Genomic DNA, 15,946 nt, shown 5'->3' with positions numbered 1-15,946 from the left:
TAATTTTTAAAACAATTTTTAAAACAAATGATGCTGGGACAGCTAGATATTCACACACAAAAGAATGAATTTGGATCCCTACCTCACACTGCCTGCAAAACTTAACTCAAAATAGGTCAAGGAACTAAATGCAAACACAAAAATATAAAGTTCTTTTAAGAAAATACAGGTATAATTCTTCTTGACTGTGGATTTGGCAATGGATTCTTAGATATGACGCCGAAAGTATGAGTCACAGAATTGAGAATAAATTTGTTACCATAAAGACGAAAAGTTTTTATTTTTCAAACAACACCATCAAGAAAGCAAAATAACTAGTAAGCATGAAGCCCTGAGTTTGATCCACAGTACAAAAGAAAGAAGAAAAAAAAAGGAAGGAAGAAAGAAAAGAAAGAAGGAAAGGAAAGGAAGGAAGGAAAAAAGAAAGAAAAGAAAGAAGGAAGGAAGGAAGAAAGAGGTTAAGAAATTAAAGGCTGAGTGTGATGGTGCATGCCTGTAATCCTAACTACATGGGAGGTATAGGTAGGAGGGATGCAGTCCAGGCTATCTGAGGCAAAAATGTGAGACCCTATTCAAAAAATAACTAAAGCAAAAAAAAATGCTGTGGGCATGGCTCAAGTGGTAGAGAGCTTGCTTAGCAAGTGTGAGGCCCTGAGTTCCAACCCCAGTGCCACCAAAAAAATAAATAAATAAACAAAAAACAAAGAAAGAAAAAAGAGGCTGAGGTGTCAGTGCATGCTTGTAATCGCAGCTACTCAGGAGGCAAAGACGGGAGAATCATGGTTCAAGGTCAGCCCAGGCAGAAGTTAGTGAGACCCTCACTAACAAAAACAAGTTGGGGGCTGGAGGGGTAGAGCAAGTGTGAGGCCCTGAGTTCAATCCCTGGTACTGGAAAAAAATGACAAGAAGGAAGAGGAGGGGGGGAGAAGAAAGAAAAAGAGAGCAATGTGGTAGTGAACACCTGTGACCACCGCGCCTGAAATCCCAGCATGCGGAGGCTCAGACAGGAGGATCTTGAGTTGGAGGCCAGCTTGGGCTACATAGCAAGATCCTGTCTCTAAAATAAACCAACAAGAGAAAATATGGATGAATCATACATCCAACAAGAGACTTGAACCTAGAATATATAAAGAGCTCTTAGAACTCAATAAGGACATAACCACATCACAGTCACTAGGATGGCTATTACCAAACCAAGCAAACAAACCAAAAACAAACCAAAAAAAAAACCCACCAGAGAGCTAGGGGTGTGGCTCAGTGGCAGAGCACATGCCTAGCACTTAGGAGGCCCTGGGTTACAGTTTTACACTGTATAAAGCAATCAATCTGAAATTAACAAGTGTTGGTGAGAATGTGATGGAACTGGAGCCCTCATGCCGTGCTGGTGCAAATACGAAATTGTATCGTCACTGTGGAAAACAAGACGGCGATTCCTCAAAACCTTAAACTTGGAATTACTGTATGATCCAGCAATTCCACTTCTTGGTATATGTTCAAACAAGGTGAAAGCAGGGACCTGATCATATGCTTGCAAACCCATGTTCATAGCAGTATTATAATTCACAATAGTCATAAAGCAAAAGCAACTCAAGTGTCAATCAACAGATGGATAGGTAAACAAAATGTAGTATATGCACACAGTGGAATAGTATACAGCCTTTAAGAAGGAACTATGGATACATGCTACAATATAGATGAAACTTGGAGATCTTATACTATGAGAAATAAGCCAGTAGAAAAAGGATGAATAGCATAAAATTCCTCTCATATGAGGTTTGTAGAGTAGTGAAATTTATAGAGGCAGAAAGAAGAATGGTCCAAAAATTCAAACAGCCCAAAAGGGCATACAGTGCCAGAAAAAATCTTCCTCCCATCTTTAGTCCAGGATCAACCAGGGTTTTCAGAGCCCTGTGTGTCCATTGTGCGTGATGAATACATTCTTCTCCCGTGAATCTAGTGTGGTATTACTTATCTGCAGCTTCTAGAAGGGTTGAGAAAAGTCACATAATACTTTTCTGTAGGGCTTTCTTCTCTGAATCCTAGGTGAGAAAAAGTGTGGAGGTAAACTATGCATGCAGGAGCAGTTGTGCATATATTTAATGTATAGTATAATTTCGTCCCTTTATAGCAAAATGGCACATTATTTCTTTTTTCTTTCTCTCCTTCCTTCCCTCCCTCCCTCTGTCCTTCCTTCCTTCTTTCCCTCCTTCCTTCTTTCCCACCCTCCCTCCTTCCTTTCTATTTTTGAGACAGGGTCTTGCTATGTTGCCCAGGTTGGTCTCAAACTCCTGGGCTCAATCGATCCTCCAGTGGCTGTGATGCAGGCTCAAGGGCAGGCTGGAGAAACCACGCGTTTCTTAGATCTCCTTTCAATTACTGATGTGTATTGAGGTCTACATATCAATCTATTTACTGGCTATATATGTGTATCTACCCAAACCTAAAGCTCTCTCTCATTTAAAAATTCTTCCATAGTTTTAGAAAACTCCTTTGTTGAGCTATAATTCACATATCACGAGCCCACCTACTTCAGCGTACAATTCACTAGTGTTTTTAGTATGTTCACAGAGCTGTGCGAGCACCATAACAATCAATTTTAGAACATTTTATCATCTCAAAAGAAAGTCCATGCTCATTAGCAATTAACCCCCATTTCCTCCTAACTCTCCCAGTCCCTGGCAGCCGCTAATCTCCTCTCTGTCTGTGTATTTGCTGGTTCTGGAATTTCATATAAATAGAATCATACGTTCTGCTCTGCAACCGGCTTCTTTCACTTAGCATGCAGTTTTCAAGGTTCACCTTGTGATGCATACCCATACTTTTGGGGTTTTTTTTGTTTGTTTGTTTGGTTTGAGACAAGGTCTCCCTGTACAGCCCAGGCTGGCCTCAAACTCAAGATACTCCTGCCTCAGCCTCCAGAGTGCTGGGATTACAGGCATGTGCCACCATACCCAGCTTCCAGTAATTTCTTTCTTTATAATGAACAATATTTGATTATATAGATATACCATAATTTATTTATGTGTTCACCAATTGGTAGACATTTGCATTATTTTCATCTTGGGTTATTATAAACAGTGATGCTAACAATATTATGTACAGGTTTTTGTGGATGTATGTTTTCATTTTTCTTGAGTATATACCTTAGAGTGGAATTGCTGAGTCATATGATAATTCTGTGTTTATTTTATTCCTTTTTCATAAATAAACATCATTTAAATATTTTACTTATAAAAGAAAGAAAATAAATTAAAGGTAGATGTAGAATTAATGAAGTATACTTCTTCTCATAAGACAGCGAATTCAGTAACATGTTTACTAGCTGAGGACAAAAATCCATGATGGAGATAGAGAGTTTGAAGAAATAAGAAAGAGAAGAAATAGGGGCTGGCTGAGTAGCTCAAGTGGTAGAGTGCCTGCCTCAAAAGCACAAGGCCCTGAGTTCAAATCCCAGTATGGAGAAAGAAAAGAGGAAGAAGTAGTAGGGACCTACCACAAGGACCCAGGACGCTGAGCACAGGTCGGGTGACCACCCTTTCATATTTCATAGAGGGAGGGAAACTCGGACATAAGCACAACTCAACTATGAGGGAGGGGATTTTTTGTTTGTTTGCAGTACTGGGGTTTGAACTCAGGGCCTTCACCTTGAGCCACTCCACCAGCACTATTTCGTGAAGGGTTTTGCAAGATAGGGTCTCGTGAACTATTTGCCCAGGCTGGTTTCGAACCGTGATCCTCCTGGTCTCTGCCTTCTGAGTAGTTGGGATTACAGACGTGTGCCACAGGCGCCCGCCACAGGCGCCCAACGGGGAGCTAGTATTTTGTTTCCTTTTTTATGAAGGAGACACAGAGACATGTACAGAACAGGAGGGAGCGAGGATGCAGCAGGCAACGGAAGAAAAGTGAAGACTTGCAGAGCGTCGTGGAGGATGGAGCCGAGGGCAGTAATTATAAAAGGGCGCTAGGTCACTGGGTTCCAGTGTTTTTTCATGGCGGGAGGGGCGTCACGCGTTTCGCTCGGGCTGCACATCTGAGGAAACCCATTATAAACTAAGGGCAAGTTCTGCCTGAGGCAAGAAAGAAAGATTTCTGGAAATCTCGTCCCACAGAGGCTGACAGAAGTGAAGGGGACCCGCTGAGGAGAGGCCGCATCAAGGCTCTAAGACTGTCATCTGTCTCTCCAAGAGGACACTAAACACTGCGGGCTTGCTGAGTGAGCAAGGACTGGGTCAGCAGGCCGACTGAGGCTACAGGGAGGGAAGGAAGGAGAGTAAATACCGACCGCTGGACAAAGGGAAAAGAGAGAGGAAATTCAGCTAATTGGAGCTGCAGAAGTCAGGAAGAGCACAAGAATAGCATCTGGTCGCATATTGCACGGGTCCTAAGACGCCCGGTTCTTCAGGTTTTACATTTTCTGAAACTGAACTGCAGCTGCCAGTTGGTGCGGCCTGGCAGATGTGATGCAGTGTCACTGCCTGACACCTTCTGGTAAGATGAAGAAAGCACTTGCAGAAGGGTACCAGCAATATGGAGGAAAACAGTGCTAGGATACTTGGTCTTTTTTCCCCCAGAAGTCATCCATGTTTTTAATGACACAGAGAAAAATGTTATGCAGGAAACAGAAACCATGCCGACTGAGTCCAAAAGCGATTCAGAGGCATCCACTCTCAAGGGGAAAGATGCTTTAGAGCGCTTTAACCAATCATGTAATTCCCGTGTTCTTTGTAACATTCAAACAGCGGTGTGTGATAACAGCCCACTTCTAAATAGGTCTCTTTTTTAGGATGTATTCATTATACAGAAGGGATCCATTGCAACGATTCCAAATAGGCTTGTGTTGTACATTGGTTCGATTCTAAATAGGGCTTAAAGAGAACCTTCAATAATTATGAAGTAGAAATTCTTTTTTTTTTCTGAATGCAGAATATGTTATTTACTACGTATGTTTCAGGAGCTGGGGTTCTGTGTGTATAACTTTGTTAGATTAGGGCAAATAGAAAAAGTCTTTTTATTTTACTTTATTTTATTTTTCATGACATTCTTTTTTTAATTATTCATCTATTCACATGTGCATACATTGTTTGGGTAATTTCTCCCCTTTGACCCCCACCCCCACCCTCTCCCCCATGAAGTAGAAATTCTAATGCTAAAATTACTTTTAATTGAGAGTATCTTAATCTTTCATACTGATGCATCTTCTGGTCAGTGATGTTTCAAATGAGATGAAATACAGTAATTCTGCATCTTGAACACTCTCTGAGTGCCATGCTAAGGAAATGCTAATTTCTTAGTTATTAACATATTTATTCAATGACTTTTACTGAGCAGTTGTTACATATCTGTTACTGGCTGCTGGAAATGCAACGGTGAATGGAACGCATTTTAGTGGGTTCATTACTAGATAAGAGCAGAACTGGTCCCTCAGAATTAGTTCCTCAAGAGTGTCCAAGAAAAAAGGTTTGTGGTCAGATTAGTTTGAGAAATGTTGCATTACTAAATTCACTTCCGCAGAAGCTTGCTTAGAAGCTGGATGTGAGCCTCGCCTATAATCCTAGCTACTCAGGAGGCAGAGATCTAGAGGATCTCAGTTCAAAGCCAGCCCCAGGTAAACACTTCACAAGACCCTATCTCGAAAATACCCAACACAAAATACCGCTGGTGGAGTGGCACAAGTGGTAGAGCGCCTGCCTAGCAAGCATGAGGCCCTGAATTCAAACCCCAGTACTGCCAAGAAAAAAAAAGCTGAGTGTGGTAGTTCATGCCTATAATTCCCAGCACTCTGCAAGGCTAAGGGAGGAGGGTGAGACCTTGCCTCAGAAAGCATGAAGAGGAAAAAAAAGAGATTCGCTTAATTTTGTTTCACCCTGCATACTCTAAATTTTCCTCCTTCTTTCCTTCTATCCCTCCCTCCCTTCCTTCTTTCTTTTTATTATCCTTTTTTACATTTCCTCACAAGTGTATACATTGTTTCTTTCTTTCTTGACAGGATCTTACTATGTAGCCCAGGCTGACCTCAAACTCGTGGTCCCCTACTTCAGCCTCCTGAGCGCTGGGATCGCAGGCACACAGCACTATACTAGGCTCCAAACTTACTGATGATGTAAACCCAGAGCCAGAACTGTGAAACAAAAATAAAAAGAGATCTTAGAACACTCAGAAAAAATTGATTAATGAAAAAAATGTTTCACCTCAGTCATAATTAAGATACACAAATTAAGCTGAGCATGATGTCGCACCGATAATTCCAGCATTTAGATCTAGGCAAGGGGATCACAGTTCCAGGCCAGCCTGGGCTACATAGTGAGACCCCACCTCAAAAAACAAGAAAAAGAAAAAGAAAAACGGTCATTCTTGTTCTCGCTCTAGAGATGACCTTTCAGTCTATTGACAGTGTCTTCCTTTCCTAATAAACTTTACTATCACTTTCACTAAAAAACAAAGAAATAGAAAACAACAATAAAAATAAATAAATACACATTAAAACAATGAGAAAGCAGATGGGTTTAAGAGTGTTGGGAAGACGTGGGAAGAGGTGCTTTGCCTGCCGCTGGGTGGACAGGGAAGCAGCTCAGTGCTTGACCAAAGTGACTGGGCAATGTCCACCAAATTCACGTCTATGCATCCAGCTTACGAAAATACTTGCACAGGTGCCCCAAAATTCATATACGAAGGATGCTCAGTGCATCCTTGCTTGAATAGTGAAATGCTGGAAAGAGCCCAAAGGCCATCACTTGGGTGTTTAATAAACTTTATTAATCGCACAAAGGTCTACCATGAAGCCATTATAAAAATAAGAGGCTTCTAATTGAAGATGTCTGACTAAAGTTATGTGCTTATTTACCTTCTTTGACATCCCATTAAAATGGTAATAAAGGAATAAGTCCTTAACAGTGAAGAAAATGAGCTTAACAAATTTCTGAAGATTGGAACTCTGTCAACTGATGAAATGGGATGGAACAAGCCAGCGCGCCGGCACAAAACCAGAGAGGCTCCCTCCAGAGCTGGAAAATACTCAAGGTCAAAATAAGAAGGGAGTCTGAAACCTTGGGGGTGAATTGAAAGCCTGTCTACAAAACAAATGCCCCACTGGCTCCCACCCCCATCCCCATAGCTGACATAGCAAACCAAGTCTTTACCTCCTAGCCAAAAAGGAAACGATAAGCCACGCATGGTGGTGCACAACTGTAATCGATAGGGAGAGGGTGGCAAGTTTGAAGCTAGCCTGGGTTCTGAGAAGAGAAGAGGGGAGGGGAGGGGAGGTAACAGAATAAAGTACGTGGAGAAAACTAACGGTAGTGTTAAGTTTTCTTCAGCAAACGAACTTTTTTTCAATCTGGCATTTGGGGGCCTCCCACCTAAAGGCACCTTTTCCTATCCAAGTCAAAAAAGAAAGCTGCTTGCAGCAAGCCCTGACCTGTTACACAGATGTCTTCATCAGACTCTGTCGTCATGGAGAGACCCAGGGACAAAGTAGAGAAACCTATCTGTCTCTCTCTCTCTCTCTCTCTCTCTCTCTCTCATCTTTTGAGACAGCATCTCATTACATAGTCCAGGCTGGCCTCAAACTTGTGATCCTCCTGCCTCAGCCTCTAGAGTGCTGGGATTATACATGTGTACCACCACACCCAGCTCTTTCGTTTCTAAATATAAGAGATCTGATCAAGGACCACCAGATTTACGAAGACAAACAGCATCATGAAAATAAAGGCCAAGCGCAGGCAGGATCAGTCCCAGAAGTAACAGGTACTTCAGAGAAGTTTGTAAAGGATTACTGCTCTTAAAGGGGAGAAAAAGGACCCATATCTAGACACTACATAATTTTGCACTATCAGGAATAAAGAGAAAATTGTTAACTGTTTCTAGAAAAGAAAATGTAGGTTACGCAAAAAAAAAAATGAACATCAGATTTCTCATTAGCAAAACTGGATGCTAGAACAACATTTTAAAACTGTGAAGGAAAACTATTCCTAATTTAGAATTTAAATCTTCAATCCAGTATGAATAAGCCGGGGGCTGGTGGCTCACGCTTGTAATCCTAGCTACTCAGGAGGCAGAGATCAGGAGGATCACAGTTCGAAGCCAGTCCTGGGTAAATAGTTCACAAGACTCTATCTTGAAAAACCCTTCACAAAAAAGGCAGGGGGTGGGGGGTTCTGATGGAGTGTCTCCAGATACAGGCCCTGAGTTTAAACCCCAGTACTACACACACAAAAAATTCAGTACGAATATAAAAAGTTATTTTCAGAAATGTAAAGACTAAAAAGAATACCTCCTACATAATCTTAGTATGTTACTCAAAGATGTACTCTAGGAAAATAGGGTAAATCTCAGAAAGAAAAAGACATAGGAAAGCAGGAATAGTAGACTCAACTCACGTATCCAGTGAGAAAACAAAATTCCAGGATGACAACTGTGAAGGAGGCTTGCAAAACAATCAGAAAGAATGTCTCAAGAGGAATGAAAGAGATTCCAACCAGCGGGTAGATTGAGCAAGGAGCTAAAAAATATGGGTGATTTGAAGAAATCTTTTTCCTCAAAAAGAAAATATAAAAAGCAGTTACAAACCCCAAGAACAACAAATGAACTAAAAAACTAGGCAAGAAAATCATGACAAAAACATGAGGGGAGATTTGTTTTTGAAGCAGGGTTTCGTTATGTAGCCCAGGCTAGCTACCTCAGCCTCCTGAGTGCTGGGATTACAAGGTATGAGCCCATCATCCCCATTCTTTTTTTTTTTTTTTTTTGGTGGGACTGGGGTTTGAACTCGGGGTCTACACCTTGAGCCATTCCACCAGCCCTTTATTGTGATGGATTTTTTGAGATAGGGTCTCATGGACTATTTGCCTGGGCTGGCTTCAAACCGTGATCTTCTTGATCTCTGCCTCCTGAGAAGCCAGGATTACAGGCGTGAGCCATCAGCGCCCAGCTCAGCTTCCATTCTTGGTAGTGTGGTAGATTAGGTATCTGAACCAAACCTCTTAGAGAAAACCACTTAGAAACTGAATAAAACATAAAATATCTTATTAAAAGTATCAAAGGGGCTGGGGGCTGGGGGCTGGGTGCTCACACCTGTAATCGTAGGTACTCAGGCAGCTGAAATGAAGAGGATTGAAATTCAAAGCCAGTCCAAGGCAAATAGTTCGAGAGACCCTATCTCAAAATACCCAACACAAAGTAGGGCTGATGGAGTGGCTCAAGTGGTAGAGCACCTGCCTAGCAAACATGAGGCCCTGAGTTCAAACCTCAGTACCACCACCACAAAAAAAGGTATCAAAAGACTGGTAACATAATGAGAAAATAAAATGAAACTCACGTGGATATGTGGTATATATGTGGGAGCATTTGTAAAACCTGGTGACCTCTAGCTAAAATATTTGTGGAGCCCTATGTCCTTTCAAGGTGCACCTAAAAAGGGGTGAGTTGCCCAAAAAATGAGAACATCTGAGGTGAGTCTATACAGAGGCCTTCGTCCTGTGTTCTTGAGTCTTAGCAGGATCCTGCAAGGGCTACGATCTTAAGTAAGAATAAGAGTAGACCCCCACACAACCCACTCCCCAACCCAAAGAGACTGAAGGAAAGGATGCGTTGGCTCTGAACAGAATAGAACAGAGGGGATAAATATATTCCCAGGAAACTGAACACTAAACCGGACCTTACATTTATAGGTAAAACACATGTGGCTCAGTGGTAGAGCACTTGCCTGGCATGTGCAAATCCCTGAGTTCAATTCCCAGCGCCAACAAAACAAAACAAAAACCAGGAAAACACATACCACCTGGTAGTCTAAAAATCCTGAAGCCTAGTGGAAGCAAGCACAATTACTTTCTTAAAGAATGTTCTTTTACTCTAGGCCTTTAAAAAAACCCACAAATAATAAGAAAAATGATCAGGTCACTGTCAGAACTAGTAAAACACATGTCTCTCTAGCTTGAAAGGTTAATTAAAAAAAAAAAACTAAGCTGGCACCTGTGGCTCACGCCTGTAATCCTAGCTACTTGGGAGGCTGAGATAGAAAGGATTACTGTTAGAGGCCAGCCTGGAGAAAAAGTTAGTGAAACATCATCTTAAGGAAAAGCTGGGTGTGGTGGTGTGTCACCTGTCATTTCGGTGACAGCAGAAGCTTAAAATAGGAGGATTGCAGTCCAGGCCAACCTGGGCAAAAAGAAGGACTCTATCTCCAAACCAACCAGAGCAAAAAGGGCTGGAGGCATGGCTCAAGTGGAGAGTGCCTGCCTAGCAAGCGCAAAGCCCTGAGTTCAAACCCCAGTACCGCCAAAAGAAAGAACAAAATTGAAGATGCCAATTTGGCAACATTGTAGAGCAACATGATCTCATAATTGCTGATAAGAAGATAACATTTCTCTGCCGGCATTGGGGCTTTGAATTCAGGGCCTCAAACTTGCTAGGCAGGCGATCTACCTCTTGAGCCATGCCCCCAAGCCATTTTCGGCTTTAGTTTTTTTTTTTTTTTTGGACAGTCTTGCATTTTTGCCCAGGGCTAACCTCAGACAAGGATATTCCTACCTACTACCCCTCCTAGCTGGAACCACAGCAGGGCACCACCATGCCCATCTTATTGATTGAAATGGGGTGTCACTAACTTTTTTCCAGGGCTGGCCTTAAGCCAAAATCCTCCCAGTCCCCATTTCCCAAGTGGCCAAGATTACCAGCATGAGCCACTGCACCTGACAAATATGACAAATATGTATATATACATGTGTGTGTGTGTGTGTGTGTGTGTATAATCAAATATGTTATTACAAGCAAAAGAATCCAGACACAAAAAAAGTACAAACTGTTTGGTCCCACTTACATGACATTCTAGAAAAGGCAAATCTGCAGTGACAGAAAGTAGATGAATGGTTGCCTGGGACCATGGTTGGAGAGGACTGACTGGGAAGAGGCACAAGTGAAGTTTCAGGAGTGGCAGCAATGTTCTCTTGGTAGTGATGAGGGCTACACAGGTGTATTTATTTGTCAAAATTCACCAAGTACATTTTATTTCATATAACTAATATTTTTAAGCTTATTTAAAACTGTTTTTACAATGTGTAAAAACGAGAGCTACAACATCACAATTAAATTTTAGTGAATTAGAGCCAGGCGCAGGTGGCTCATGCCTGTAATCCTTGCTACTCAGGAGGCAGAGCTCAGGAGGATCATGGTTCAAGGCCAGCCTGGGCAAATAGTTCAAGAGACCCTATCTTGAAAACGCCCAACACAAAACAGGGTTGGTGGAATGGCTTAAATGGTAGAGAGCCTGCCTAGCAAGGGTGAGGTCCTGAGTTCAAATCCCAGTACCACCAAAAAGATTTTTTAAGTGGGTTAGAGATTTCTTGGGAGGTGGTGGGGGTGGCATAGTTTCTTAAAGCCTCTCTTCCAATCCCCCATAAAAACAGAGATCAGGAGCCAGGCGTGGTGGTGTACACCTGTAATTCCAGCTCTCAGGAGGCTTAGGCAGGAGGATCTGGAGTTCAAGGCCAGCCTGGGCTAAATAGAGAAACCCTGCTCCAAACAAACAAGCAAGCAAACAACAACATGGTATAGCCACCCAAAAACTCATGGATGATACCTGTCACAAAGCTAAGTCCCGAGGTATCCCCATTGACTCCAAAAGTGAGGAAGGGATACGAACTCCCGATGGCTGTAAGGCATGTGTATCATGAGCAGCTGTAACAAAGGAAGCACTGATGCCTCTGGCAGACCAGGGAGTTCCCAGTAACCAAAGTGACTCACTGCAAAGCTCAGAGGGCCAATTTGAGGAAAGTAGCAGAAACTGGAGGAGGTCTTACAGATACCTTCCAACAACAGGTAAGACCTAAAGCAGTTGAAGTGATCCGAGTATGGAGCACTGTGCACCGTGAACTCTCCAAGTTAACCAGCTACAGCTCATTCCAGGATAATCCCCTACTGAGAAGAAAGTGCTGGAAATCCCACCCAAGCGAAGCAGCACTGCAAGAGAAAGTGAGAACAAACAGCACTCACTTAGGGGAGAGAGCGACCACATTAAAAAAAAAACTTACACAAAAGCAACAGAAGAGGGAGCTAGAAGCCATGAAAATAGAATCTTCTGAATACAGCCTCCTGAAATATTTTAAAAAGCTGGACATGGTGATACATGCCTATAATCCTAGTACTGGGGAGGCTGAGGAAGGAAGATTGTGCGTTTGAGGCTAGCCTGGGGTACACAGCAGGACCCTGTCTCAACAAACCAAAATAAATAAATAAAATTTTTAAATCATGTGAAAAATGAGCAAGATAAGTCAGACGCCAGTGGCTCACACCTGTAATCCTAGCTACTCAGGAGGCAGAGATCAGGAGGATCTCAGTTTAAAGCCAGCCCAGCAAATAATTCTCGAAACCCTATCTCAAAAATGTCCATTGAAAAAATAGGGCTGGTGGAGTGGCTCAAGGTGAAGGCCCTGAGTTCAAACCTCAGTACTACAAAAAAAAAATGAGCAAGATAAAGGATCAAGGTTGCATTTTCTAGAAAAAAAAAGCCAAGATGATGAGGAAAACACCTCTTAACAATGAAAGCATGGCACAAATATGACTACAAAATATAAAAACTATAACCTACTATTTCAAAGCAAGTAAACGATAGGAGAGAACAACATAAACCAGAATTAGAGAAATGCAAAAATTAGGTAATAGAACTAAGGAAAGAATTGGATATAAGAGAAAAAATTAGAAATGAATTCTAAGCCAGGAGTGCAAGAGCAAATTAAGCCCAAAATATAATGTCTTTAGAGAAATAGAGGACGAAAAGAAGGAAAACTTTTAAATCCAAAATGAAAAAGGAGTGCTCGCGTCGGCAGCGCATATACTGGAATTGGAGCAATACGGTGAAGATTAGCATGGTCCCTGCGCAAGGATGACACGCAGATTTGTGAAGCGTTCCATGTTTAAAAAAAAAAAGACAATGAAAAAGGAAAGAGAGATAAAAAGGATTTGAGAAGGCAATACATTTAGAAGATAGTTAAAGAAAAAACGAAAACCAATAATATTAATAATAATAATAAAGACTACAAGAAAGTTTTCCTGAAATAACTTTTAACGGACTTCAAACAGCATATTAAAAAGACAATTTGTATCCCTGAGAATATCAACACAAAATGACCAACATTGAGACATTACTAGATTTTTTTCTCTCCTTTTATTTTACCGTTTCTACATTTACTTACATGTGTATGCATTGTTTGTGCCACCTCCCCCTTCCCCCCACCCCAGACATTATTAGATTTTAAGGAGAAAGAAAACCTTTTGCATTCAGGCAAAGTGACCAAGGGAAAGAAAATCAGCCAATCATCAGATATATTGATAGCAATAGTTTGTGGCAGAAGAAAATTAAGTAATGTATTCAAGACACACAGAAAAAAAAAATGTAAGCCAGTGACTTTCATTTGTTGCCAAACTAACTGTCATGAGTCAAACTGCATCCCTCCCATCAAAAAAAGTTTCCATGTTAAAGCCCTAACTCCCAGTACTAGGAATGAGACTATTTGAAGAAGTGATTAAGTTAAAACAAGGCTGCTAATTCAACTTATCCTTTTTTTTTTTAGTGGCACTGGTGTTTGGACTGAGGGCCTAACACTTGCTAGACAGGCGCTCTACCTCTTGAGCTACTCCTTCAACCCCTTTTTTGTAATGAGGTTTGTTTTCAACATAAGGTCTCAAGAACTACTTGCCCTTGGCTCGATTCAAACCACGATCCTCCTGATCTTTGCCTCCAGCTCTAATTCAATTTGTCCTGTGTGTTTATCAGAAGAGAAGATCTGGCAGTGTAGCTCAGTGGTAGAGCACTTGCCTAGCATTTGCTGAGTTCCATCCCCAGCACTGTTTAAGAAAGGAAAAGAGGACATTTGGACACACAAAGACACCGAAGCCAGGCATGGTGATACACAGCTGCAATCCCAACACTTGGAGGATAGTAAGTCTGAGGCCCATCTGGGCTGTATAGCAATACCATCTATCTCAAAAGAAATAAGGCCAAGCATAGTGGCTCAAGGCCATAATCAGAGCTCTGCGGGAGGAATAGATCGCAGGACGGAGGTCCAAGGCTGGCTATAGGCAAAAAAAAAGACCCTATCTGAAAAATAACTAGAGCAAAGCAGGGCTGTGGGCACGGCTCATATGACAGAGTGCTTGCCTAGCAATCACAAGGTCCTGAGTTCAAGCCCCAGTACTGCCAAAAAAGAGAAAAAAAGAAGTAAAAATGTAATTTTAAAAAAGACACCAGAGAAAAAGACCATGTGAGGACAGAGCAAGAGAAGGCAGCTATCTGCAAGCCAGGTATAGATTTAGAGAAAACAAACCTGCCAACACCTTGACTTTGGGTTTCTAGCTTCCAGGACTAAGAAAATACATTTCTGTTGGTTCAGTCACCCAGTCTGTGGTATTTTCTGTGACACCCCTAGCAAACTAATATTTCAAGGATAGAGGCTACAAACTATTGTCAACATGCAATCACTCAGGAAATACTGCTCTTGTGAGCCCTTCCTAAGGGAATCCAGCACAGAACAAATTCCAGAAAAACAAAAACAACTAGAAAAACATTGACGAAGGGACTGCTTGTGAGCATTAAATTAACCAAACAGGGCCGGGGATGAAACTCAGTTGTAGGGTGCTTACTTACCATGTGTAAAGTCCTGGATTCCATCCCCAGGATCTCAAAAAAAAAAACCCTAAGTATAAATACCCATAGGTACTCATGGAACTAAGATTCAATGAAGGTTGTAAGTAAAGGAGCATAGTTTAAAGAGTGCAGAGAGGATATGGAAAACATGTTTTGCTGTTTGGTAATCATATTAGTGGTGGTAGTATTAATATTAATATTCTGAGACAGTTGTGTATATTACAGGGGATAAAGCAAGTGAGTAATTATGTGAGATTTCAAATCGTTGTCTCTGATATTCTTGGAAATAAGGATTCACAAGTATGAAAAGAAAGGAGATTCAGATATGAGAAAGTTAAGAGAAAGCCTGCAGAGCTGACTTGGAAAACAGCATATCAGTATCTACTCCTGTTACATTTTCCCTTAAAAGGTTTGGCAACAGTGATCAGAACAGTACCTAGGAGCACATCCAGACAGGGCTATTTCCCACTAAAAAGAAACCAGGGTTTTTTTAGAGAAGTGACTGATTCCAAGTCTCAGCCAGGAAGTATATAGGCTAAGCCTCAAGTATCAATTATGCTTAAATACATGTATTCATAATGATTCTGGGGTTTTATTGCTGACATTTTTGGAATAGGGAACCAAATCATTATTTCAGAAATGTTAAAGAGAAAAACCAAGCATTTATACTGCTTTTCTTAACAAACTACACCATTGGGCAAAAAATAATAATAATAATAGAGGAAGCAATGTTTCTCTTTATTCCAGCAAATATAAGATGAATAGAATTCAAATATTACCATTTTTACAAAGCTTAATGAATAAATGGATCTAGGTGAGCATCAAATGGGTGATAACATCACACAAAATAGAGAACTGGATGGTCTGTGCCTTGTAGTGGAGAGCATAGCATCATCTTACCTATGAAGTGGTCCTGCCAAGACCCTCACACCTGAGCCTGACCAAGCCTGTAGAGCCAACTACTAACATAAAGAAAACAGCACAGAGAGCATGGTAAACTACTCTATGGGGAGGCAATCAGCAAAAATCCAGACTGGGAGACACTACAGGCCCAGTTTCTTTAGTAAATAAATGGCAAGAGAAAAAAAAGATGGAGAAAAGTTGAGGGTGTAACTCAGTAGCATAGTGCTTGCCTAGTGAGACCCTGGGTTCCATTCCTAGCACTGCCAGAAAAAAGGAAAAGGGAAAAAAACCCATTAACCAATTAGTCAAGCATGGTAGAATGTGCCTGTAATCCCAGTACATGGAAGATTGAGGCAAGGGGATTAGCTGAGCCCAGGAGACCCAGGTCAGCCTGGCAACATAGCAAGA

At 41.5% G+C, this 15,946-nt stretch overlaps 1 non-coding gene across 1 annotated transcript; it reads left to right on the top strand.

Annotated features, from left to right (window-relative positions):
* Positions 1-12,802: 12,802 nt before the first annotated feature.
* Positions 12,803-12,909, top strand: LOC141420051 (U6 spliceosomal RNA). Its single transcript, XR_012444759.1, has one exon. It is a non-coding gene; the product is annotated as a U6 spliceosomal RNA (small nuclear RNA).
* Positions 12,910-15,946: the final 3,037 nt, after the last annotated feature.

The sequence above is a fragment of the Castor canadensis genome, chromosome X (assembly GCF_047511655.1).
Source record: "Castor canadensis chromosome X, mCasCan1.hap1v2, whole genome shotgun sequence".
NCBI classification, from domain to species: Eukaryota; Metazoa; Chordata; class Mammalia; order Rodentia; family Castoridae; genus Castor; species Castor canadensis.
Note: the sequence above shows the minus strand (reverse complement) of the source record. Positions and strands in the feature narration are given on the sequence as shown.